The 26,806-nt window shown below is 42.5% G+C and overlaps 1 protein-coding gene across 2 annotated transcripts in view; it reads right to left on the bottom strand.

Annotated features, from left to right (window-relative positions):
• SORBS2 (sorbin and SH3 domain containing 2) overlaps positions 1-26,806 on the bottom strand; it is a 3,647,154-nt gene that overhangs the window by 189,106 nt on the left and 3,431,242 nt on the right. The gene's annotated exons all lie outside the window — the stretch shown is intronic.

Consider the following 26,806-nt stretch of genomic DNA (forward strand, 5'->3'; position numbering starts at 1 on the left):
GTTGTCAATTTTCATTCTGTCCTTAACTAATGGGACAGAGTCCTCAGCTACCTACATCCCAAGGTGGACTCAAGGAACGATATTCTCAAGCACCATTAAGCCAAATGATGCTCTATTTCTTGATATCAAATCCAATTTGTAATGAGTGATAAAGGTGTGGGGGAAGCCCAAGTTGCTGCCGCACATATTTCATCCAGGGAAGCTCTTGAATGAGAAATAGAGGAAGTTGCTACTGTGCTGGTTGAATGAGCATGTATCTGCCTTGGTAAAGGGATATCCAATTTTTTGTAAATAAAGGTGATGCAGGCTATAAGCCATTTGGTAGTGTGACTTTGGACACTGGTTTACCCAGTTTCACATCCGCAAATGAAACAAATACCTGATCTGTAGTTCTAATGTCCTTTGTTCTATGTAAACAGAAGCAGTGCAGTTATCTATGACATCCAGTAAATGTAAGTATTCGTCTTTGTTTGAATAATTTGGAAAGAAAACTAGTAAACTGATGGATCGGTTAATATGGGATGCAGATACTATTTTGGGCAAAAAAGATGCATTAGTTTGTACTGTAACCCTATCTTCATGAAAAATTAGATATGGGAGCTTCACAGACAAGGCCCGAATTCATGAAAATTCATCTGGCAGAAGTAATGACCGACAATAATAAAGTTTTCCAAGAAAGAAATTTAAACTATAGTCATATGCGGGTTTTAAAAGGTGAATGGATGAAGGCTTGCAGTACCAGATTAAGATCCCATGGAGGGGTAGGATTTTTAAACAGAGGTTTCAAAAGGAGTGTGGCTTGCAAAAAGGTTTGCAAAGTTTATGAGAAGTGAGTGAGGAACCATCAAATCTACTATGGAAATTAGAAATTGCTTCCAATTGAACTTTAACTGGTGAAGCACTGGCTCCTTGACTAAAAAGTAGTCAGGAAGTCAAGAATGCTGTGAATTGGGGCAGAAAAGGGGTCAATATGATATTGATCAGCCGAGTGTAGGAATCTTTTCCATTTACTGCCATAACGTTTCCTTGTTGATGATTTAAGAGACGATAAAATGTAAACGGGTGATGAAAGCGTAGGTTGTTTGGCTATTACTGGAAATGGAGAAACCAAGCCATCATCTTGAGTTTGGGAAGGTTTGGATGAATCATGCCTGTCAGGTGAGACAGAAGATCTGGATCCAGGTCCAGAATCCAGGGTTGATGAATTAAATTAAGCCACAGGAAGGGAAACCAAATCTGTTGAGGCCAATAGGGTGCACTGAGGATGACTCTGCTCTTCAGCTTGGCAGCTCTCTATAGGAACTTTGTTATCAAAGGAATTGGGGATAAGCAGAAAGCAGACTGGGAAGCCAACTGTGGACAAGAGCATTCCTCAGTGACTCCCCCTGTGAGGAGACTAGGGCAAAGTAGCTGTTGCACTTGTTTAGGGAAAATGCAGAGATAGCAGCAAGGCTGGCCCCATTGTCAGAAAATCAATTCTGATACTTCCTCGTTGATGGACCACTTGTGAAGTAGTAGAATGTACCTGTTCAGTTTGTCCACTAATGCGTTGGACTTCCCTGGAATATGCATTGCTATAAGAAAGCAGTTGGAAAAGATCACCCATTGCCAAACTCTGAGCGCTTCTCAGCACGGGGGGTAAGATCTAATTCCCCCTTGTTTGTTGATGTACCAAACCAATGACATGTTGTCTGTTTGAATAGCAATCATACCTGAAGGGATAGCATTCTGAAAGGCCTGCAATGCTAAAAACACTGCTCTCAGCTCTATGACATTGATATGCAAATTGGCCTCTTTGTGGGACAAAGTGCCTTGGACTGTCTTTCCCAGGTAATCCCCCCCAGCTGGGAAGCATCAGTGGTCACAACAGCCTTGGGTTGAGACAGGATGAATAAACATCCTTGTAGAGCTGCTCCTCAATGAATCCAGCACAGTAGATCCCTTTTGAATATATTGGTGATTTGTATTGGTGCAGATAAAGGAAAATGAAGTACTGACCTTTGCAAAGCCAGCATCCATTGAAGAATTCTCATGTGATATTTGGCTAAAGGTAGTAATGTTATTGTTGCAGCCATTTATCCCAAAGCCTGAAGGACCAAGCGAGCTTGGAATATGATACTGCAAACTGTCTTTCTCACTTGTGATCTTACTGTTTGAACTCTGGAGATGGGCAGTGAGGCTATAGTTGATTTTGTATTAAGAAGTGCTCCTATGAACTCTAGACTTTGACTTGGTTCTAGATGAGACTTTTGGTAGTTTATGGTGATTCCTAGTACAGCACATGTCTGGATCACTTTTTGTCTTGCCTTGATGAGCTGAAGCCTGGTCAGGGCAGAAATGAGCCAGTCGTCTAAGTATGGAAAAGCTTGGAATCCTTGCAGTCTCAATTAAGCTGCTAATATTGCCATGCATTTGTTGAACACCCTGGGGGCTGCAGTGAGACCAAAGGGCAGAACCCTGAACTGACGTGACTGGTAAAAATCTTCTGGATCGCCTGTTCATCCTTATATGATAGTATGAATCCTGAAGCTCTATTGAGCACATCTGCCCTTTTCCAAAAAAAAGGAAGAATGGACTAATCCATGACCATCCGGAACTTTCGAATGGTTTTGTGTAAGATGATGGGATTCAGTATTGATCTCCAGTCCCCTGTTTTCTTTGGCACTAAAAAGAATTGTGAGTAAGTTCTGGATTCTATGTGGTCTGAGGGGACCTCTTGGATGAATCTTTATTCTAGCAGCTTTTGAATCTGAATTGCTGCTTGTTCCTTTTGAGTGGGTGAAACATTAGGGAATTTTCTTGAATTGGGAGGATAATGGGGAAATGGTATTATATAACCTTTGGAAATGATTCTATCCACCCAAGTATTCTATTCTTAGTTCTAGCCAGGCTCTCTGGTGCAGGGACAAATGACTCCCTATTGCCTCCAGGAGGGGGACAGTTGGGCCTCCTCTTAGGAGCACTGAAAGGGTTTACCAAAGAATGAAACTCTGGACCCTTGATTCTACAGGCTACCTCTGCCACAAGGCCAGCATCTACTACTTGAGTACCCCCCTCTGCCCCTGGGGGAACTTTCTCCACATCCGTCCTGGAAAGATCCTTGGGATTTTCTGAACCACATTTTTCCACTGCCTCAATAATTTCTTGAAAAGGATCTCTGGAGGGTGGAAAAACATCCTTCTCACACCTGGACAAAGTCTCTTTTACCTTGGGGTCAAAAAGAGACGTGCCATCAAAAGAACCACTGATGAATGAAGACTTAAAGGACTTTGCAAAATCACATAAGAGCATCCATGCATGTCTCCCAATGGCAACACCTTAACCCACTGCCCTTGAGATTCCTTCTGCTACATTAGAAATGGTTGGATATTGACTGAAGAGTAGCCAATTGAGAGTTGACAGGTGCTTTCACTTCTTCAGAAATGGATCCTGAGAGGATGTCTGATAGGTCCTTAATCAAATCCCTCTGTTGCCTTGTGAAATGTGCTAAATAGTTCAGGGACCATAAGGTGAAGGTCACTATAGCATAGAGGGAGCTTCCTGACCCTGTCTATCACCCAAGACTCTTTTTCTGGGGGGGGGGGGTGAACAGAAGAACTTTCAGTTCCTTCTTAGTGGCTGCTGCTATGACCATGGCATCAACAGGCACACCCTTGGATAAAAGCTGTTTACCCCCTGGAGCCATCATAATTTTATCAAACTTCCTGGGAATTGGCTCAATGGTGTCTGGATCCTTCCATGCCTGCTGTGAGACCAAGTTAATGAGCTCATCGACAGCCAGGGTCACGCAGGATTTAGATGAGCTGGTACAGAATACCTCCAGGAGTATAGATTCTTCTGAGGAAGGATTGATGGACTTCCATCCACTTTTCTGCTTCAGGATTTCTAGGATGCCTCCAAATGAGACATCATCAGGTGACTGTGGGGCCCCTTTGTCCTCATCAAAATTTGTATCTTCAGTGACAGATTTGGGGGGAATCAAAATGTTTCCTTTTACATGTTTGCTTCTTAGGGACCTCCTCAGTGGGGTACTCTGGAGAGGTGTCAGAAGAAGAGGGGATACCCTGATGGGACAGGCTGCCCTGTGGAGGGGACAGTTGAGACTCCAGATGCAGAGATGGAATGGGTGTATAGAGAGGATCTGAGGGGGTGCACACCATCTGAGTCAAGGGTGCACACAGGGCTCTCTCCATAGCTGCAAAGGCAGGCCACCCCAGGGAGGGATAAGATCCTGGATTTGACACAGGACGTCTCTGATCCATGATCCCACCATGCCCCAAGGACAGTCCACCTGAAGCTGAAGTTGGAGCTGAACTGACCAATGCCGAGGCTCTGAGGTGTAGAGATGGCTCCAAAAACCTTAGAGTCAAATGAAGCACCACAGACCCGACAGGGTAGAATTGGGTGTGAGAGCTCTCCTGATCCAACTGAACCAAAGAGCTCAGCGTAAGCCTTGGATCCAAGGATAAAGATATCCTCAGATCTGAAGCTGACAGGCCAGGTCAACTCGAATCCAAGGGCTCTGAGACATTGAAGGGAGTCAGAGCAGGAAGTGATAAAGGTGGAGTAGAGGCTGCAAGTATCTCCTGACCCAATGGGGTAGAAGCTGAATGGATAACTGGCTGGCTATGTGTCGAGAGGCTCTTTCTCACTAACCTCTCCACATCCTCTTCCGTAAGGCTTCTGGAAGAGCAAGTGGATGTCCCTGAAGGAGATTTAGGTATCTCCAAAAAAGGAGATGAGACTCTGGATGGAACTGGGTTCACTGAGGGTGAGTATCTGGTCCTGGGTAAAATTTCCACATCCATATTTCTTTTTGTAGGATCCAAGGGGGTCTAATCCGATGTGTCTTTAAATTTAGCAATTTTCAGATATGAAGAGACAGTCAGATCCGAAGACTGCTTGTTAGTATGCTTCTGATCCGAAGAAGCCATCAGATCCAAAATTCATGGTCTTTTCTTTTTCAGATCTGAGGTATCAGAAGGATATGGAAAAGATCTTTTAAACGACTTCTCCAAAGCCATAGAAGAGGTGCTCGGAGAAGTCTGCGACATTTTTGTTGACGCTCCAGATAGTGCCTCACTAAAGAAGGACAGAAATAATCATTTTAAAATTAGCTTGTTCTTGCATTCAACCAGGGCCCTTGGGTTGAACGTAGCTTTCATGAAGGTGGAGGGGCCCAAGACAGTACACACAAAGTGTATGAGAGTAAGAAAGAGGGATTTTCTGACCACATGTACAACATTCTTTAAATCCCGCCGGGCTATTCTCCTTTTCCGACATCCTAAAAACAAAACAGATGTTAGGAACAAAACATCAAGGGCAAGAACAACAACAATAACACAGAAAACTGTAACCATTAAGACTAATTAACAGTAAGAATCTAAGAAGATATAAAGATATATATATATATATGTTTTGAAACTAAAAGAGGGGGAGAAAAAGAAAACTACCTACAAAGGTAGTTTAGAGGTACAGCAAGCATAGATGACAGAAAGATGGAAAAAGAGAGAAAAATTACTAACAGTAGTAATTTATGCTAGTACATGAGAGAGAGAGAAACCTAGAAAAAAATCAAAAGTAAAGGATTATTAAATGGAAAAAAGCACTTATCTAAATCTTAAACTCGAGAGTCTATAACCAAGTATTTCACTGTGAAGTGGCAAACGAAATCTGAGGTAATTGGGGTTGGTGCATTCTGGGTGAGGGAGAAGCTCAAGAGTTCTAACTCGCCATGAGCTTTTGCAACAGTCAAGTCGTATCCGATGGATCAGATCTGAACCCATCAGTTGAGGACAGAATGAAAACTAGAAAATCAACACTCATATACAGGAGCGAAAATGGCAGCAGCAGTATATTCAAAGCTCGTTGATGGCACAGTCAGTTAAAGTTCATATATATAACCACGTATCAGAATAAACGTTGATAAAACAATTTATTGCAGCAAAAAGTGAGCGCTTTCACCATGAGGCTTCTTCAGACTTTAAAAACTGACTAATACAAATGGTTTTAAATAGTGTCATTAATTAGAATTACTAACATCAATTATATTCAATGCAAATTTAAAGTGAAATTGCACACTCATTTCATATAAACCTTATCAGACAAAATAAAATCATCACAGTTAAATACAAACAAACATACACAATGAAATACTTATAAAACAAAAATTAATACAAAAAATATTATTTAAAATCATAAAATCATTGTTTGGGTCTAGCTAATTTCCTTTTCCGAAGAATGGGATATAAATTAACTTTATCATTTAATCCAGGAAATTGGTCCACCCTACAGCGGATGATCCAGCGTAGTTCACATTCCTGGGTAAAAGTATCTATGTCACCGCCTCTGATGTTTGTCTCTATAACTTGTATAACACAGAAGCCAAAAGTATGTGTGAACCCTAATGATTTACAATGCTTAGCTAGGGCATTATGTTCAGACCCCTTGCGTATATGGTAAATGTGCTCCCTTATACGCTCTCTCAATTGCCTATTAGTTTTCCCAATGTAAAACGCTGGACAGGATGAGCACCTAGCAAGATATATAACATTAACACTGTGGCAGTTGGTTCGGGTGTAGAATGAAAATGTTCGCCCTGTAACTGGTAGTGTAAAAGTGTCATCAGTGTTGATATACTGACATTGATTACATTTGCTACAGGGTCTTGTATTATAACTAAAAGTATCAACTGATGGATTGTTAGCTCTCACAGGATGATGGCATAACAATCGCTTTGATGTCTGTGTCAGTATATGTGCCCTTAACAAAGCCAAACTGGGTAGGATCCAGTGTCTGTAGGTCCCCAATATCTTTATTTATGAGGTCCATGATGATCTTTTCCATAGCTTTGCAGACCAAGCTAGTCAGGCTTATGGGGCGATAGTTTCCAGGATCCGTTGAGGCACCACCTTTGTGGAGAGGGACCACTGTTGCTGTACGCCACTCTTTGGGTACATATCCTGTAGTAAGGCTGAGATTGAACAGTAGTTTTAAGTTTGGGTTTAGTTCTTCTTGGAGTTCATGTAGGACGCAGCCTGGGACACGGTCTGGTCCCATTGATGCTGTGTTTTTTGCTTTGGAGAGGGCGGCTCTTACCTGAGCATCTGAGATGTCAGGGTCAGCACTCTGCTGGGATAGATATTTGCCCTTTTGGTGGGGAAGGGGGGGGGGGTTTGTGCTGAACCTGTCAGATAGGATGTTGGCAATGTCTGTGGGTTCGGTGTATTTTTTGTTATTTTGGACTAATTCTGAGCATATCTGGGAATTCCCACCCAGGTTTCTAACATAACTAAAGAAAGCCTTGTGATTATCCTTAGTGTCCTGTGCAATTTTTCTCTCGAAGCTGGCCTTAGACAATTTTATGAGTGCCCGTAGTTTTTTGCTAATAGTGATCAGAGATGCCTTCCCTTTTTGGAATTTTGCTCTATCATGTAGTAGCTTCCTCCTTCTATTGTATAGTTTGTTTACGGCTGGGGTCCACCAGACAGGACGCCTGCCTTTGGAGGATTGGGTCTTGGTTTTGTTTGGGATTGCATGATCCATGCATTCCTGAAGGTGTTCATAAAATGCGTTTATAAAGGATTCTGCAGTCTGGGCCGTATTTTCCACAGGCCCGGGGGCTTTGAAGGATTCCACCTCGGGTTTGAGGAGTGTGAAATTTGCTTTGGAGAAGTTTTTCACTGTGGTTTTCTGGGCAGGGGCTGGGGTCGGGATGTGAATATCTAGTGAGATTAGTTTATGGTCTGATCTTACCAGTGAGGGATACACTTCTGGTCTGGAGCATACAGTCCCCATGTTGGTGATGATCAGGTCCAGTATGTTTTCCCCTCTTGTGGGAGTGGTAACAAGCTGTTCCATAGCATTTGAGTTTATAAATTCTAGGAGCCTTTGGGCTAGGGTGTTGGAGCTAGAGTAATGCTCCCAGTCTATGTTTGGGTAGTTGAAGTCGCCCAATATAATGGTGTTTGGAGAGACCTTCATATTTTCCAATGTTCTCACGAAGGCCGAGTGGGGTTCCTGGGTTTGGGAGGGTGGTCTGTAGCAGGCTATAAACTGGAAGGCAGTTTTACCCACTGTTAGTTGCACATGGATAGTCTCTGATGCTTCATGCTGTGCCACCAACCTGGAGGTGTGGGTATCTTTGATGAATATTGATACTCCCCCTCCTTTTGTGGTTTGGTCCAAGTTTTGGGGCCGAAAAACATGGTATGAGGTATAACCTGGTAGTGCTGGGGTGCTCTCGGGAGCCTTGAACCAGGTTTCTGTTACTGCACAGATATCAATGTTCTCCATGCTAAGGAGAGTTTTGAGTGCGTGCATCTTGAGGTTTAGACTTCTGGCATTGAGTAGCATTACTCTTAGTTTCTTATCCCTTGTGATACCTATGGAGGTGGGTTTGTCTTTTGAGCCTTGCCTAAAAAAGGCACTGTGGGAGTGGCAAGAGCCTTTGCCAATATCCAAAAGCCCAGGGGTGACAGGTGCAAGCCATCCCTAGCAAAGCATCGTGGCTTGTCGAGCATGTCATCCCAGGCTGACAGGCATTGGATCCCCTTTGAATGACACCAATACTTAAGCCAATTGTTGAAATTGATCATCTTGTCTTCATATTGTGGCATCATTCTTGGTGAGGGTAAGATGCTACTCAAGGTCAGGGTCATACCGGCCTGGGCTACATGCTCAGAGAGCTCCTCTATGTCTCTTTTCATGTAGTCCAGGGAGGTACATCTCAGGTCATTCACACCAGCATGGACAATGACTGAGTCATATTTGTACTTGCCTTGGAGTGACCTGAGTGCTTGTGTTATGTGGCGGATCCTAGCGCCCGACAGGCAGCTCGCCGTGACCTTCCCTTTTTCAGCCTGGTGAGCGGGACGTCACTGTGCCTGACGATAGAGTCACCTATTACAAGTGTATCAGGTGTGTTGTTTAGCCTTAAGGGCTGTGACTGTTCGGCACACTGGCTTTGTGAGCTATTTGTTGCACGTGTTTTGTTTTGGGGTAGCGGTTGCTTGGGTGTCTGCTTTGGAGGTCTCTGTTGCTTAGGCAGATTTTTATTTAGAGCCTCAGTATGTTTTGTGTGTGTATGTGTTTGGTTTGCTGTCGTGGTAGGTCTATGTGAGACTGGAATTGTAGTGAGTGTGGTTTCCTTCTCCTCCTGACTGGTTATGCCAGTACTGAGTTGAGAGAGCTTAGCCTCCAGTTTGGCTATATGTTTGCATCTCTCACATGTGTTGGAATTTGTTGGGAGGAGGAGAGGGTTGTCTGTGTACATGAGGCAGTTGTAACATTGCCTCAAGATTCCCAGATTCACCAGTTGGACCGGAGAGGAGATTGACAACTGACCTTTGGACATGCTAGAATAGTATTGGGAATTCCTTTATAATTGAAAAAGGGCCAATGGGGAACAAGGTACTCAAGGGGAGTTTGTGAGGGTGTAGTGCTTTTAATTTTTTAGTGCTGACTTATATAATTGCTTTAGTGAGCAAGTGCCAGGCTTTAGAGTAGGAATAGGGTGTTTATTATGAGAACTAGATCAGTTCATAGGAAAAAGTAAAGAGCAGACTTTGTGGAGCCGAGAATGGTTTAAACCCAATTAAAGGCTTTGCCCGATGCTGCACTATGCAAAATCACGAAAGCTGCGCTAAGCGGTTTTATACAGGAGGACTTGAAAGAGCTAGAAATTGGCCCAAAACGGCCAATAGACTACCAGATTCTTGTGCTGGGAACACTCCTCCAGGGATAGATAGGCTGCTCTAAGCTCCCCACTGCCACTGGTGAACAAAGAAGCCTCCCTTTATCCAAGAAAGGAAATGGGCAACACAGGAACTTTCCAAAAGTCCAGAATACAGCAAAGCCTGTATTTAGACTACTCTAGGTCAGGAAAGATGGGAAACAAGGATATTTTTTTTTTCTTTTTTGCAGCAAACAGCAGGAAAATGCAATAAATATGTAACACAGGCTAGCGCACTTGAGTGTGTAGCCTCAACAGGTAAATGCAACAAACAGGACAAACTTTAAAAGTGCAGGTGCAAAAACAACTTTAAACAGTTTAAAACAGTTCAAGAATGCAAAAATACTTGCAGTTTAGCTAGATCGGACAGTCGCCCAGGTAGTAGCAGGAAAACACTTTTATCAGGTTAGCAGTCGCTCTTTTAGCCTCTCTGCTGCTAGCACCACTCTGCAGGACCATGAGGAGCTTGGCTGAGTAGTAACAAGTGCAAAAAACGCACCAAAGCGGGTTTTATACAGGTGGACTTGAAAGAGCGAGAAATTGGCCCAAAATGGCCAATAGACTACCAGATTCTTGTGCTGGGAACACTCCTCCAGGGATAGATAGGCTGCTCTAAGCTCCCCACTGCCACTGGTGAACAAAGAAGCCTCCCTTTATCCAAGAAAGGAAATGGGCCACACAGGAACTTTCCAAAAGTTCAGAATACAGCAAAGCCTGTATTTGGACTGCTCTAGGTCAGGAAAGACGGGAAACAAGGATGATGTTTTTTTTTTTTCTTTTTTGCAACAAACTGCATGAAAATGCAATAAATATGTAACACAGGCTAGCGCACTTGAGTGTGTAGCCTCAACAGGTAAATGCAACAAACAGGACAAACTTTAAATTACAAGCGCAAAAGCGTGCTAAAGCTGTCTTTAAAGCAGGGGGTTAGAAACAGATAGGAAATGATCCAAAACGGCCAATAAGCTTCAAGTTACTGGGCTGGAACCACTCCTCAAGGGACAGATAGGCTGCTCAGAGCTCCCCACTCTCACTGGTGAACAAAGAAGCTTCCTCCTATCCAAATAAGGGTATGGGCAACACAGGAACTATGACACAGCCTAGAGATCAGCAATACCTGAAGACTGGACTATTCTAGTTCAGTAAAGGCGGGAAACAAGGATATATATATATATATATATTTTTTTAAGTAGCAATAATTAGGTACAGAAACACAGTAAATGCTTTAATTCGGCTAGCGCACTTGAGTGTGTAGCCTACCAGTTGCCCGTATCACTCCGCAGGACACCACTAGGAGCTGTGCAGAGTTGTATACAATAACAAACTTTTTAAATCACAGATTCGCTAAGAAAAAAAAAACTGGCGTTTTAAGCCAAATTAGTTAAGACAGCAAGAGAAGCAGAAAACTGATACTTAATCACTCCAAAGTCACTCTTTTGTCTCTCTGCTGCTGTAGACTCTGCAGAACACCTAGAAGGCACTTGCTGAGCGGAATACAAGCGTAAAAACTGTGCAAATGAGGTTTTTATAGCAGGGAAGTGAAAGAGATAGAAATTATCCCAAAATGGCCAATAAACTACTAACTTCTGGGCTGAAACCACTCCTCCAGGGACAGATAGGCTGCACAAATCTCCCCTATCTCACAGGTGAACAGAGAAACTTCCTTCTATCCAAGTAAGGTAATGGCAACACAGAACCTTGTAACACAGCCCTGGATTCAGCAATAACCTGAAAACTGGACTATACTAGTTCAGAAAGGTGGGAAACAAGTATATCATTTTTTTCAGAAAATAGAGCAAATACAATCAAAATTAGCCCAGAAAGGTCAATAAACTACCAACATCTGGGCTGAAACCACTCCTCCAGGGACAGATAGCCTGCTCAAAGCTCCCCTCTCTCACAGGTGAACAGAGAAACTTCAGAAAAAAAAAAAATTTTCAGATACTTTGCACTACTTTAAAGTGAAAGAAAAAAAATGAGTGCTAAGTATGTTACAGTCTCAAGACGATCTATTAAAACACACCAGGGTGTGATGTTCACTTCCTAAATTATGTTATGCGCTTAGTTCAATAAATAAAAAACGAACTATAAAATATGTGATACAAAATAATCAAATAGAAAATAGTAGGTAGTCCACAACTGAGTTAAAAATGGAATATCCTTTATTGAAACATACATACAAGTGATCCTAGCGGAGTATAATGAAAAGCATCAAAAACATTCCTTATATATAATCAGGTTATTTGGAGCAAGGGGAGTAGTTACAGAGGGTGGTTCTGTTAAGAGCAATAAAAGCATTAAAATCATTCATTTAACCAAGTCCCCCTTCCCCCTTAACACCATAGTGTAATCAGAGACTGTGCTAACTAAAACTGAAACTAGAAAGCTAGAGACAAATTACAATGTAAGACCAGTTTATTAACACTTTGTATAGACTAACCAAATAATCAAAACTTTATTAATTAAGAAAAATGACTGACTGACTAACAAAAGATCTACCAACAGACATCTACCAGAATAAATATTAATAAATAATACAACTTTTAACAAAGATCACTTTTGTATCAAATAAATACTTCATCAGGTTTCTGTGTCAAAAACAAATGATAATATGAATGAACAAGTGTATAGATATACAACTGAAAACCTAAGGAGGATGAAAAAACATAAAAATAATTGCTAAGCTGGAAACAGTGATAAATGTTAAAAATAAAGCACTAAGGCCATGGGGATCTGGTAAGTGTGGAATCTAATTAAGAAAACAGTTTGAGAGTGTAAGACTACTCAAGAGTAATTGCAACCTTTAAAACACAAAAAATACAGAACCCCCCCCCAGAAAAAAAATGGAAAAAAAAAAAAAACAAAGACTAGGCACATGCACATTGTGCACACTATTAGACTTTCACTGCCTAAAGGGAAAAAAAAATTAACAAAAGTGTTCAGTTTAAAATCTAAAGTAGCATTCCTCCCCACCTCCCCCTCACAACACACTTCCACAACATTTCTGCCTCTTTAGTTCCCTCCCACCCTATCCTCCACTTAAAAGTAAAGATTTTCCCAGTCCCAATTAAATACTACAAACCTAAACCTACTCACCGCCAGACACAACTATCAAAGTACAAACCAAAGATACTTATTCCTTTTCTCACTTACCTTTGCTTAGCCGGTGACATTCACCCTAATCCAGGACCAAACTTTTCTCCAACAAACCACCCTAGCACCAACAATAAATCCACCTGTAAATACCTCAGATTCCTCACCATCAATGCCCAAAATTTAAAAAATAAATGAACTCTCTTTCATGCCTGGCTCAGTCACAACTATCCTGACATTGTAGCCGTCTCAGAAACCTGGTTAAAACTTCATATAAGTGACTCCGAATTCCTTCCACCTGGATTTCAATCTCTTAGATCTGACCACTTAAGTAGGAGAGGTGGTGGTGTAGCATTAATCTACTCCAACCAGTTGTCCATTACTCCATATCCTAATCCCATCCCTTCTTTCAATAATGCTGAACTTGTAACTGGCCTATTAAAAATAAATAACCATAAAAGCATCAACTTCATTCCCTCTATATTCCTCCAGGTAACAACACCCTGGAAGACATCCTCTCCTGGACCTCCTCTAATATTAAGCTAGAAACCTACATATTGGGAGATGTAAATATTGATTGGAACAAAATCAGTAACCCTAATCCCACCATGTCAATCAATCTATTTAACTACACCCAGCCTACTAACTCCATTACTAGGCCTAACAAAACCAACCCCCCCCCTGGCTCCATACTAGACTGGATCCTAGTATCACATCCTAATAAAGTCATAAAAACTGGTGTCATTCCTGACCCATTAGTTAGCCACCTCCCAGCCTTCACCCATTGAGCTACCCTCACTTCCCCACACTCCCACCACTTCATTCATACTCGTAACCTCTCTAACTTTAAATCTACTACTTTTTCTGACTCACTTAAGCAAACTAACTGGAGCCCCCTAAAAACTCTTCCATTAGACGCAACCGTTGAATTTTTCAATTCAACATTCTTAAATGTCCTCAACTCCCTAGCTCCAATAAGAACAAAAAGAGTAAAAACTAAGACCGTCCCATGGCTTACCAAAGACACCAAAAATATTATGCTACAAAGAGATAAAACCTGGAAAACATACCTCCAATATAAACAACCTGAAATCTTACTTAAATATAAACAACTAAGAAACCTCACCAAAAAACAAGTCATTAGAGACAAAAAGTCTTACTACATCAAACTACAAGTAAATCATCCAAAAATCCCCAAACAATTTTGGAACTCAATTAATTCCCTCCTTAGTCCAGGTACTAAAAACAACCCCTGTCCCGACAGCAGCAAATCTGACCTTGAAATTGCCTCACTATTCAATTCCTTCTTCACCACTTCTATTGCTGAGCTGACCAAGACCTTTACCAACAATAACCCTCTACCCCACCACACTCAATCTTCCTCACCCTCTTCTCCCCTCCCCCTACCTTCGAGCTCAAACCCGTCTCCACCTACCTTATAAAGAAACTACTCTCAAAACTAAAGCCATGCTCTAATGCCCCCAACATTCCATCCTCCTTCTTAAAAATAGCCACCGATGGAATTGCTCTCCCTATCAGCATCCTGATCAATAGATCCCTACTTGAATCCTATGTACCCAAACTATGGTGCGCTGCCTATATTCTTCCACTTCACAAAGGTGGCAAAAACTGTAACGTCACAAATTTCCACCCCATAACCATCCTCTCCCCAATCTCCAAACTACCTTCAGCTCATGCCATTCCTTACCAAACACCAGCTACTCTCTCCTACCCAGCACGGCTTCCGCCCAGGACACAGTACCAACACTGTCCTTCTCTCCTTCTTACATAATCTTAATCTAGCTCATGACTCTGGTAAAATAGTATCCACAGTTCTGCTGGATTTATCTAAAGGTTTTGATACCATCTCCCATACCCACCTCCTAAATCATCTGTCTAATCTTAATCTCTACCACAAGACACTTTTCTGGTTCTCCAGCTATCTTTCAGACAGGTCTTAGGCTGTAAAATGGGGCCAAGGCACCGCCACTTTCTTTCCTACCCCCACTGGAGTACCCCAAAGATCCATACTTGGCCCAGTGCTATTCAACATCTTTATTAATGACTTTCACAAAGCCATACCCAATACCAAAATTGTGCAATATGCTGATGATTCTACTTTGATCTGCAGTGCCTCTAACCTAACATATCTCCAATTACTGACACAAACAGCCTTCTCAACCACCGAAAACTGGATGCTCCAAAATCACCTCTCACTAAATGCCAACAAATCTAAAATCCTTCTATTCTCTCCTTCAAATACTTCCCCTGTTGACAACAACTCACTTCAAATTACCAGCCAAAACAACTCCATTATAGAGGTTGTTCCCTCCGCCAAACTTCTTGCCGTCACCACTGATGAACACCTGAAATTTAACACTCACGTCCAGCTAAACATTAAGAAAACCCACATAAAACTTGCAATACTTTACAGAAACAGCTACTTCCTCTCTCCTGCCACCAGACTAACTCTTGGCATGACCTGTCTCCTTCCCTCTCTACTGTACAGCGCACCTCTGCTTACTAATTTATCCTCCACTCTCTCCTCCAAACTGGAAGTATGTTACAATAAAATCTCAAGATTTGCTACCAAAGCCAAATCCTCCTCCCATCATTGTACCTCCCTTCACTCATTAAATTGGCTTGAACTCCCCAACCAACTAGATTTTCTCCAAATCACCACAGCCCACAGATTACTGTTCCAACCTACTAAGTGCCCTGCTCTATCCAATATTCTACAACCATATACCCCCCCATAGAACCCTTAGATCTACCCACCACAACCTAATCACCGTCCACAAACCCAAGCGCCCAGCTGGTCAGCTTCTGCTATCCTTCTCCTTAGCTAAAAAATGGAATTCTCTCCCCTCTTCACTGAGGACCTGTGACATCCTTGAAAACTTTAAAACTCTACTTCATTCTTATCTTTATTCAAACAGGAAATGCAACTGTACTCTTCATCCCATACCTCTCAAGCTCTCCTCCACTTCTACTCCTGGCTAACCTTCACACCAAGCTAACCTCACTCACAAATGTAGATTGTATAAATAACTAAACTGTAATATGTTGCCACCATGCTATATGCCTGTCTTTCTCACCTAAAAAAATTTTTAATTATTTGTTTTCTTTTTCTGAATGCTAGCTGTTGTTTGTAATGCAAAGATTCTTTGTAATTAATTCATGTAACTAAACTTTTAGTTATGTACTCACCATAACTTCAGATGTTTGGGATCCATCTCGCCTACATTCTGAATGATGGGTTCGGAGCCGATCCCTCGGCTAGTCTCTTATTGGCTGAGCTTACTATATCCCAGGATGCACCACTACCAGTCCCCCAGATCTAGTTTGTCCGCATACATGCACACACGCATACCCTGCTTATATAACATCGTCAGATGAAACAAGATAAAAACAGTTGAACTCAAAACCGTTCAATCTCTTCTGATCTGCAAGGCAGGGGAAGGAGGGTGGTATCAGGAATGATGATGGATGGATCCAAACATCTGAAGTTATGGTGAGTACATAACTAAAAGATGTTATGTGATCTATCTCTAACATTCTGAATGATGGGACAGCGTCTAGCACCTGAATCCTGGGTGGCTCACTGGAAAACACTCCTGAGTACCGTGGAACTAAATGATGCTCGCCCTTTAGATGCCACATCCAATTTGTAGTGGAAATGAAAGTGTGGGTTGGACCAAGTAGCCGCAGCACAAATTTCGAAATAGCAAGCTTGGAATGAAAGGCTATAGAAGTAGCCATAGCTCTGGTAGAATGAGCTTTGATAGATGATGTAAGATGTTTATTCAAAGAAGAATAGGCCTGAGTTATGCAATCTCTGATCCATTTTGAGATTGTAGCTTTTGTGATGGTTTGGCCCAATTTATTATCTGAGAAGGACACAAACAACTGGTCTGACTTGGTTGCTGAGTCCTGTCTAAATAGAAGCGTAATTGCCTGTGAACATCCAATTTATGGAGAGTGTATTCTGCTTCATTAGAGAATTTTGGAAAGAAAACTGGTAGTTCTAGAGATTGTTGAAGACAGAAACTAGAGCAGACCTTTGGGACAAAGGATGGATTAGGCCTAAGTGATACTCTATCTTTGTGGAAAATCTGGTTTAATAGACAGGGCTTGAAGGACTCTTCTTGAAGTAATAGCCACTAAGAATGCCGCTTCCAAGACAGATATTTTAATTACCAAATCAAGATCCGCAGGATGAAAACTGGTGGTCTTAACAGACTCGCACCTTTAATGAATGTTTTGCATAGTCTGCTGCTCATCAAAGGAGGATCCGTGGATTCATGGAATTTAGAGATAGCAGCTAGCTGAACTTTAATAGTTGAGACAGAAGATCCCTGACTAAACAGGGATGTTAAGAATTTCAAAATCTCTGGGACAGGAGCAGTGATAGGGTCTAAGCCCTTGAGTTGAGCCCAGATAGCAAACCTCTTCCACTTACTGAGGTACAATTTGTTAGTGGTGGGTTTGTGGGCAAGATAAAATGTGAACAACTTCCGGTCTAGTGTGTGACTTCTAACTAAGGTTGGAAGTGGAGGAGCCAAGCTGTCAATTTCAGATTGAAGGGACTGATGCCAATGTCCCGACTGATGGATTAGCAAATCCGGATCAGGTCGAAGGTCCACGGATCGTCCACTGCATGCTTTTCAGGTAAGGAAACCATATCTGACGAGGCCAGTATGGGGCAATCAGAATCATTGAAGACCCTAGTTGAGAAGCTTTTGAATAACTTTGGGAAGGAGTGGAATTGGAGGAAAGGCATAAAAGCCCTGTTGGCCAAGGTTGTGCTAGAGCATCCATGGCTGGTACTTCCTGATGTGGAATCAAGGAGAAGAACCTTTGGCACTTGGTGTTTTGTGGAGTTGCAAATGCCCCCATCTCTTGAAAACCTGGGCTGCTACGTTTAGAGACCATTCGTGAGGAGAGAGAATTGTCCTGCTTAATTTGTCCGCCAATACATTTGACTTTCCGGGATGGGTCGCTACCAAGAAGCCTCTCATGGCCTCTGCAAAGGGGATACGATCTGGTCCTCCTTGTTTGTTCAGATACCAAACCACCGACATGTTGTCTGTGTGGATGGCGATGATGCCCTGAGGAAGAAACTTGTGTAAGGCCTGTAGATAGAAGTACAGCCCTCATCTCCAACACGCTGATGTGGAGAAGAGCTTCTCCGAAGCCAGGAGCTCCTGAACTAGCCTGCCCAGACAATGCCCCCACCCTATCTGGGAGGCATCTGTCAGGGTAACCACTGGAGGGAGAACAAAGGGTTTTCCTGATCCAAGTTGGATGTTTGAAGCCACCAGCGGGTCCCTTTGCATATTTCCGTAATCATGATGTGATGATTGAGGAAGATCCTGAAAGGACCATTGAGTTGACAAGAGCCACTGAAGAATCCTCATGTGTAACCTGCTAGAGGAAACCAAAAAGACAGTGGGCAGACATTGAGCCTAGAACCTGTAGGACCATCCTGGCTGGGGCTTTGGATCTCGAGATCAGAGCTTGAACTTGGCCCTGTAAAGTTCGGATCCTTTCGGCAGGAAGAAAGACGCATCAATCTTGAGTCTATCTCAGAGGGCAGCAAGACAGACTTTGACCAATTGAATGTAATCCCTAGGGAAACACCCAGGAGATGGTGGCTTTGAGGTTGTCCATTAGTAGATGCCTGGTGGTGGCAGTCAGGAGCCAGTCGCCTAGATAGGGGAAACACTTGGAATCCAAGACTCCTCAGGTGAGCCGTCACTACTGCCAAACACTTGGTGAACACCCTGGGGCTGTGGTGAGACCAAAGGGCAGAGCACAAAATTGGTAATGACTGACCAGGCTGAAGCAAGCAGATACCTTCTGGACGATGTATCGGTATGTGATAATAGCGTCCTTGAGGTCTATGGAGCACATCCAAACATCCTTCTCCAACAACGGAGAATGGATTGCAAAGTGACCATTCGAATTTGGATTTTTGGTTCAGTCTGCTGAGATCCAATATTGGTCTCAGGTCCCCTGTCTTTTAAAAGAACCTGGAGTAATTCCCTGATCCGATCTGGTCTGTGGGGACGATGACTCCTTTTCTAGCAGCTTTAAAGCGCTGCTATTTCCCTTGACTGGGTGGTGGGTCCGGGTGAGTATTTGAATGGGATGGTGTAACCTCGGCAATTATCCGAAGCACCCATCTGTCCTGAGTGATTGACTCCCAGGCTTTTAGCTGCTTAATGACACCGACTGGCTCGAGCAGCACAGCCGGGCAATCCTCGGGCAATCCCTGTGGGAGGCTGAAGAGCCACGAAGGACGGAATCTTCCTGCTGTTGGGGAGAAAAAATGCAGATTTTCGAACCTATGCTGTTGGGAGAAAAACTTGCATGATTTGAATTTCCCTCCTTTGGCCTTGGGGTAAGGCTGAAACCTCTTGCTCACAGCGGGTAAAGGTGTCTTTCACCTTGGGTCCAAACAATGAGGACCCATCAGACTTGAAGGCAGGAAATGAGCCTCATGGACGAGTTAGCAATTGGCGTAAGGGATAGCCAACTGAGAGCCAACCGACTGCTGGCTGCTCAGGTAGGTTACCCTCGAGAATCTGACAACTCCTTGGACAGATCCCTCCTGACCGGTAAAAATGTGCCAAAAAATTCCAGACCCTTAAGTAAAGGCCGGCTGAAGTCAGGTGGCGCTTTCTCCTCCTATCCATACTCCTAGACTCCTTATTAGCTGTTGTGTAGCAGATGCCACCACCATGGCATCTACAGCGGGAGCAGATAAAAATTTATTTGGACGAAGGGGACTGGTTCCCACCCAGTGGATGTTCCCCCCGCCCTTGACAATCCAAATCCAGAAGCGGTCGTCGAGGCGGAGGAGGGAGAGGCAGGAGGAGGCTGAGCCAAGAGCCTTGAGGAGAGCGATCCTTGATCAGCAGGGGGGGTTTGACTGCGCCTCGTTGTTTGTTTGAGGATCTCTCAGATGTCTGCAAATGAGACATCATCCGAGAGGACCCCTCAGCATCATCAGCATCATCCATATCCGTTGTGCGATGTAATAGACTGGGGACGTGCTTCCTCTTTTGCGATCGATCTCTTCCTTGGGGTTCCTCTGAAGACTCGAAAACCCCTCAGGAGGACCCCACTGGGGGTAACCTCAGGCCAGGGCCCTCGGGCTCCGCTGGACACGGACAGGGGAACTGCAACAGTCTCCCAAACAAATTTTTGAAACTGGGACTGGAAACAGTCTTTGGAGCACCTGTCTATATCAGAATCCGACATTTGGAGCCGACGGGCGTGACCCGCCTCCTCGCCCCCCCAGCCATCGGCCCGGCCGAGGAGAGTCGATTGGTGGCATCATCGCAGATCCGGTGCCCGGCCTCGGGTCTTTGGAAGGAGCCGGAGGCCTGCTCTGCCTAGTCTTTCTTGGCGGATCCCTCCGACGACTGGTCGAAGAACCGGCCCTTTTTGGCAGGAGCCGAGAGGATGCCAAGGCTTCTTCAAAAAGAAGGTTTAATTAAATCTTAAGAATTTATTTATTTTTCCTCTCCTTGGAGGACCCTTGAGGAAAAAAGCAATACCAAAGGATTCCTGCGCGTCCCAAAAGTGCTTTGCCCCTAGACAAGCAAAACATAGTAAAGTACAGACATCAACAAAAACCATTTCCACATTTTTTTTTTAAAACCCTCAGGGGGTTGAGACATGATGTTCAACAATTCTTTGACAGGAATTCAAACAACTATAGATTTGCGAGACCCTGAAAGGTTTACAAAGGACCGTCTGGGAAGGCCCTGGATACAACAATCTTCACAATCCACGACAGAAAAGTAGTTAATATCTATGTATTGTGGAGCTTTTCTCCCTGGGCCAGTGAAAATGGGCTCCCCAAGCCCAGTGGACCTCCCCGGTCATAAAACCGGAATAAATAAATAAAATAAATAAATAAATTTAATCTGGAGCCATCAAAAATTGTTAATGTATACATTAGCCACCTAAAGTATGTCCTTTATAACATTGTAAGTTAGTGCTAAAAGAAGTAAACAGTGTTTGATATTTGTTTTTAAACACAATACAAGCGAGTAATGTCAGCATTAATCAGTCCTATATCAATCTTTTACACAGTGGGACAGTTTTCTGATATCGAATATACTTTATAATAATTAAGCCCAGGTTTTTTAAAAGAGTTCAGTTTCAGCTGCCACAGTAGTTCACATTTTTCTAAAAGATTATTGCTGTCTCCTTCCAGTTTCAAAAGGTCCACATGGTCAATAATTTGAAATTTAAAGCCAGTGTGTCTTTTGTGTAGCTGCAGGTGTCAAACCAGTGTGTTATTCTTGCACTTAGCTCTAATTTCAGAAGGATGGCCAGAAATCCTTCATTTAAGTCTGTTGATAATTTTCCCCACATAAAATGCTTCACAACAAGGAGGAAGCAAGGATAGCAATGAAGAGGATGAAGAATGGAAAGGCTGTTGGTCAAGATGACATACCTGTGGAAGCTTGGAGGTGTTTAGAAGAAATGGCAGTGGAATTTTTAACCAGATTGTTTAATGAAATCTTGGAAAGTGAGAGGATGCCTGAGGAGTGGAGGAAAAAGTATTTTGGTACCGATTTTTAAGAATAAGGGTGATGTGCAGAGCTGTAGTAACTACAGAGGGATAAAATTGATCAGTCACAGCATGAAATTATGGGAAAAACTAGTAGAAGCTAGGTTAAGAAGGGTGGTGATGATTATTGATCAGCAGTATGGTTTCATGCCAGGAAAGAGCACTACAGATGCAATGTTTGCTCTGAGAGTGTTGATGGAGAAGTACAGAGAAGGTCAGAAGGAGTTGCATTGTGTCTTTGTGGACTTAGAGAAAGCATATGACAGGGTGCCTAGAGAGGAGTTGTGGTACTGTATGAGGAAGTCAGGAGTGTCAGAGAAGTATGTAAGAGTGGTACAGGATATGTACGAGGGTAGTGTGACAGCGGTGAGGTCTGCGGTGGGAGTGACAGATGCGTTTAAGGTGGAGGTGGGATTACATCAAGGATCAGCTCTGAGCCTTTCTTATTTTCAGTGGTGATGGACAGGTTGACAGACGAGATCAGACAGGAGTCCCCATGGACTATGATGTTTGCAGATGACATTGTGATATGTAGTGAGAGTAGGGAACAGGTTGAGGAGACCCTGGAGAGGTGGAGATATGCTCTAGAGAGGAGAGGAAGTAAGGTCATCAGGACGAAGATAGAATATATGTGTGTGAATGAGAGGGAGGATAGAGGAATGGTGAGGATGCAGGGAGTAGAGTTGGCAAAGGTGGATGAGTTTAAGTACTTGGGATCAACAGTTCAGAGTAATGGCGAGTGTGGAAGAGAGGTGAAGTAGAGAGTACAGGCAAGCTGGAGTGGGTGGAGAAGAGTGTTAGGAGTGACTTGTGACAGACGAGTACCAGTAAGAGTGAAAGGGAAGGTCTACAAGAGAGTAGTGAGACCAGCTATGTTATATGGGTTGGAGACAGTGGCATTGACAAAAAGGCAGGAGTCAGAGCTGGATGTGGCAGAGTTAAAGATGTTAAGATTTGCACTGGGTGTGACAAGGGTAGACAGGATTAGTAATAATTATATTAGAGGGTCAACCCAGGTTGGACGGTTTGGAGACAAAGGCAGAGAGGCGAGATTGCATTGGTTTAGACATGTGCTGAGGAGGGATGCTGGGTATATTGGGAAAAGGATGCTAAGGATGAAGCTACCAGGTAAGAGGAAAAGAGGAAGGCCTAAGATAAGGTTTACAGATGTGGTGAGAGAGGACATGCAGGTGGTTGATGTGACAGAGCAAGATGCAGAGGACAGGAAGAAATGGAAACAGATGATCCGCTGTGGCGACCCCTAATGGGAACAGCCGAAAGAAAAAGAAGAAGTCATTGCAGCTAGCCCTGTAAGCCACCTGCATTGAGTTACAGTCACATCCTGCATTGGTTTTAATCATTTTCTTTAAATAAGGGCAGAAAAACATGTCTCCCTCCTGCATGTGCTGACAAAAGACACAGTTGGCTCTACACTTATTGGTGACTGTATCCTGTGGTCTAGGCCTACCTTCAACCCAACTCCTGATGTTCCTGGCTTTCCTGTACACAAAGTAAGAAGCTTCTCCAAGGATGTCCATTAAATATGAGCATTCAGTAATTATGACCCAATTCTCTCTAATAACATTAACAATGCTGTAATAGTCAACAGCAAAAGTCAATATTCAACTGTCTTTAGATTTGTTGTCTATAGATTTCTTTAACACCCTCCTATAAGGCCTGTTAAGTGCCGATGCATTTGTACTTTTTTAGTTCAGTTATAGGTTCTAAAATGCTTCTTAACATATTGCTTTCACATTTCCTCCCAATAAATCATTTTCAATTTCATTTAGGTTGTTAAGAAAGGGTTCCCTTTTCGTGGTGATTCTAACCAACCTATAGGCTATAGCCCTGAGAATTAATGTTATATTTCGTCCTGGTGGGAAGGAGAGTCTTATTATGTAGCAAGAGGTTTACTCTGGTAGATTTTCTGTAAAGATCTGTGTCAATTTTACCTTGGTCCAAGTCTTTAGTAATATCCATATCTAAGAAAACTACCTAGTTGAGGCTGTGGGAAGAGGTGAAATGCAGGAAGCTGGTGGTTTGATTCATATAGCTGATAAAGTCTTCTAATTTAGTGATGTTTCCTTTCCACACAATAAAATATTGCCAATAAAACACAGATACACCATGATGTATCGCATGTATTCTCTGTTGTTACATAATCCTCTTCCCACTTCCCTAGGGCTATGTTGGCTAGGCTAGGGGCCATAGCTGCCCCCAGATTCCAGTTTCTCAGTTTTTGTATTATCTTTTGTTTAGTCTCTTCCCACACATATCATTAGCTGTCATAAAATAACCCATACTCCTAAGTACTTCATTTTATTGTGTTCCCATAAATTTCAGTACTGTTGAACCAATTCACATGTGCTTACACAGTTGACAGCTATAGCCTTTGTTTTGTCTTCATTAATTTTGTATCCTGAAAAGACTTGAAACTGTCTCAGAATGTTTTACAACACTGATGCCGCTCGTCTCTCTCTCTTTCTCTCTAGTATAGATGACAAACAGGTGGGGTAGTTTGTTTATATGCTGTATTACATAGACACACATCAGGATGGATAGCAGCATTACAAAATATAAATGAACTAATTAACTGGCAGACTACACATACATTCTTACATCTCAACAGCTTACTACAAAATGGCAGTCAGGCTCGCATTTTCTCAGTATTTATACAGTTGTGCAAGCCCCTAGAAAGCTTCTTAAAGCAGTACACACATACTGCTCTACAGCCTCAATGAAATGACATTGGAATAAGACATGCAATAATATAGACATTAGAAACAAACACAATGCTCATGTCCAAGCTGCTGTGTATCTATAACATGGTCTGGAAATGTGACCTGATCTAGTAATATAGTAATCAGAAATGGGTTTAGCAACAAGGACAGTCTTTGGTGAACAACTAGTATCAGAAATTTCTGGATTCATATCAGGAACAGGGGTATTTACTGGAACGTCTTCTGGAACTGGAATGCTGGATAACTCACTCCGAGATAAAGAGTCTTTCTCACAGGCTAGGTGCTGTGGTACAGGCTTGAATATCGGCATCAAATGTTTCCGATTCCACCTAAACTCTACTTCTTATGATTCCACAATGTACCATTTCGGCTCTGGACAAACACTTTTCACAACTCCAATCCGATCATAACCTTTGCATGTTTGCATTCTCACTGTCTGTCCTTCACGTAATGAATTGAGCGGTTTCCTGGAGCTATCATAATAAAACTTCTGGGCTAGGCATTTTTTTAACAGATGGGCTTTCACTGATCTGTTATTCTTAGCACTTGGAACCAATAAACTATTGCTGACTGGTAATGTGGCTCTGGTATGTCTCGATAGAAGTCTCTGGGCAGGTGAACCAAGACGTATATCACAGGGAATATTTCTGAGATTCAAGAGAGTTGGGAAAACATCACTATTATCTAATTTCGACTTCTCTAGCAACTGCTTCACAATTTGAACTGTATGTTCTGCCAAACCATTTGACTGCGGGTACTCAGGGCTACTTGTAATATGGATAAAGTCCCACTCTTCAGCAAATCTTTCGAATTGCTGGGTAGTAAACTGTGTGCCATTGTCAGAAATAACTTTGTGCAGACTACCATGGACTGCAAAATGACATTTCATTTTTGCAATGACAGTACTGGACACTAGGTTATGAAGAAGGTCAATATCAAACTAATTAGAATAAGAGTCTACTGACACCAAGTAATGTTAACCATTCTATTCGAAATGTCAGTGCTACTGTCGACCAAGATAATTCAGGGATCTGGTTTAGATGAAGTGGTTCCTTCTGTAGATGTGGCTTTGTACTGTTACATACAGAATAAGATGAAAGTACTATCTCAATGTCTTGTGACATAGAAGGCCAAAAAATTAGTCCTCTTGCCCTTCTTTTGGTAGAGTCAGTTCCTGGGTGGCCACGATGCAAAATAGCAATATACTCTCGTTGCAAGGACTTTGGAACAATTACTTTTGGACCTTTCATGACAATACCATTGTCATCTCTGTAAGGAAAATAAGGTTACACTTCTTGAGGTAAGCTAGATTGCTTTGACGGCCATTCTCGATTGATAAAGTGGTTGAGCTTCTGGAAAACAGGATCTGAGGCTGTGTGACTTCTAAGCTCATCAAGAAGTATGGAAGAAAAATTTCTCACTTCCATTACTTCAAACTCAACAACCAGATGAGCTACCTGATTTCATTCTGTTCACTGGTTTTTCTGGGTAATCTGGATAATACTTATCCAAAACAAAATACTTTAAATTTTTATTTTGGTAAAATACTTTTATCAGCAAGATAAAGAAGTTTGCCTTTTGTATAGACAAGATTGAAACTATACTTTTGCAATCTCAATATCATGCTTTGCAATCTGGCTGGAGCTGTAGGCATAGGCTTTCTCAAAATAGTGATTAGAGGTTGGTGATCAGTTTCAATCTGGATACGTCTACCATAAATATAAACACAATTGCCAAGAGTTATTTTACTGTCTGAGCATGCTGCATTTCAACTGGGGTTAAAGATCTGGATGCATAGGCAAAAGGTTGACCCTCTTGAAGGATGACTGCACCAAGACAAAATTTCGAAGCATCACAGGAAAGAGTAACTGGTTTGTGAACAACATAGTATCTGAGAGTTGGTGGACTGGCAATTCTCTGTTTCAGGGCATCAAATGCTCTTTGGAGCTGTTCCAAACCATAACCAGAATACATCCTTATGTGTCAGATCTCTAATCGGTGCTGCTAGTTGGCTCAAGTATGGAATGAACTTGTCTAGATAGTTAACCATGCCAAGAAAGCACTGAAGGGCTTGAACATTGTCTGGAGCTGGCATCTCAAGAATAGCTGTCTGCCTGGAAGGGTCTGGTCATAAGCCTGAACTGGTAAACAAATGACCAATATAACTTCTTGTGACGTAAACTTGCACAGCTGAGGATTCAGCTTAAGATTCACTTGACGTGCTCTTTCCAGAACTTTCTTGAAGTTTCTGTCATGCTCAGCTTCGCCATTACCTCTGACTAGAAGATCATCTACTATAATAGCACAGGGGTACCTAGAAAAAATTTGCTCCATTGCATGTTGAAAGACTTCACTGGCAGGGTTTATCCCAAATAGCATTCTCAAAAATCTGCACCTGCCATAAGGAGCACTGAATATAGTTAGCAACGAGGATTTCTTGTCAAGCAAAATTTGCCAAAATTAACTCTCTGCATCAAAGAAAGAAAAAACAGTGGCATTTGGCATCAGAGCTGCAACTTCTTCAACTGTACGCATTGGATGATGAGGTCTTTTCATTGCTTTGTTCAAATCTCATGGATCAATACATATTGTGATATCATCTGAGCTTTTCTTATGAGCTGCCACCATGGAAATACCCATTCAGTT

This window comes from Protopterus annectens, chromosome 2.part1 (assembly GCF_019279795.1).
Source record: "Protopterus annectens isolate FY-2018-M chromosome 2.part1, PAN1.0, whole genome shotgun sequence".
NCBI classification, from domain to species: domain Eukaryota; kingdom Metazoa; phylum Chordata; order Ceratodontiformes; family Protopteridae; genus Protopterus; species Protopterus annectens.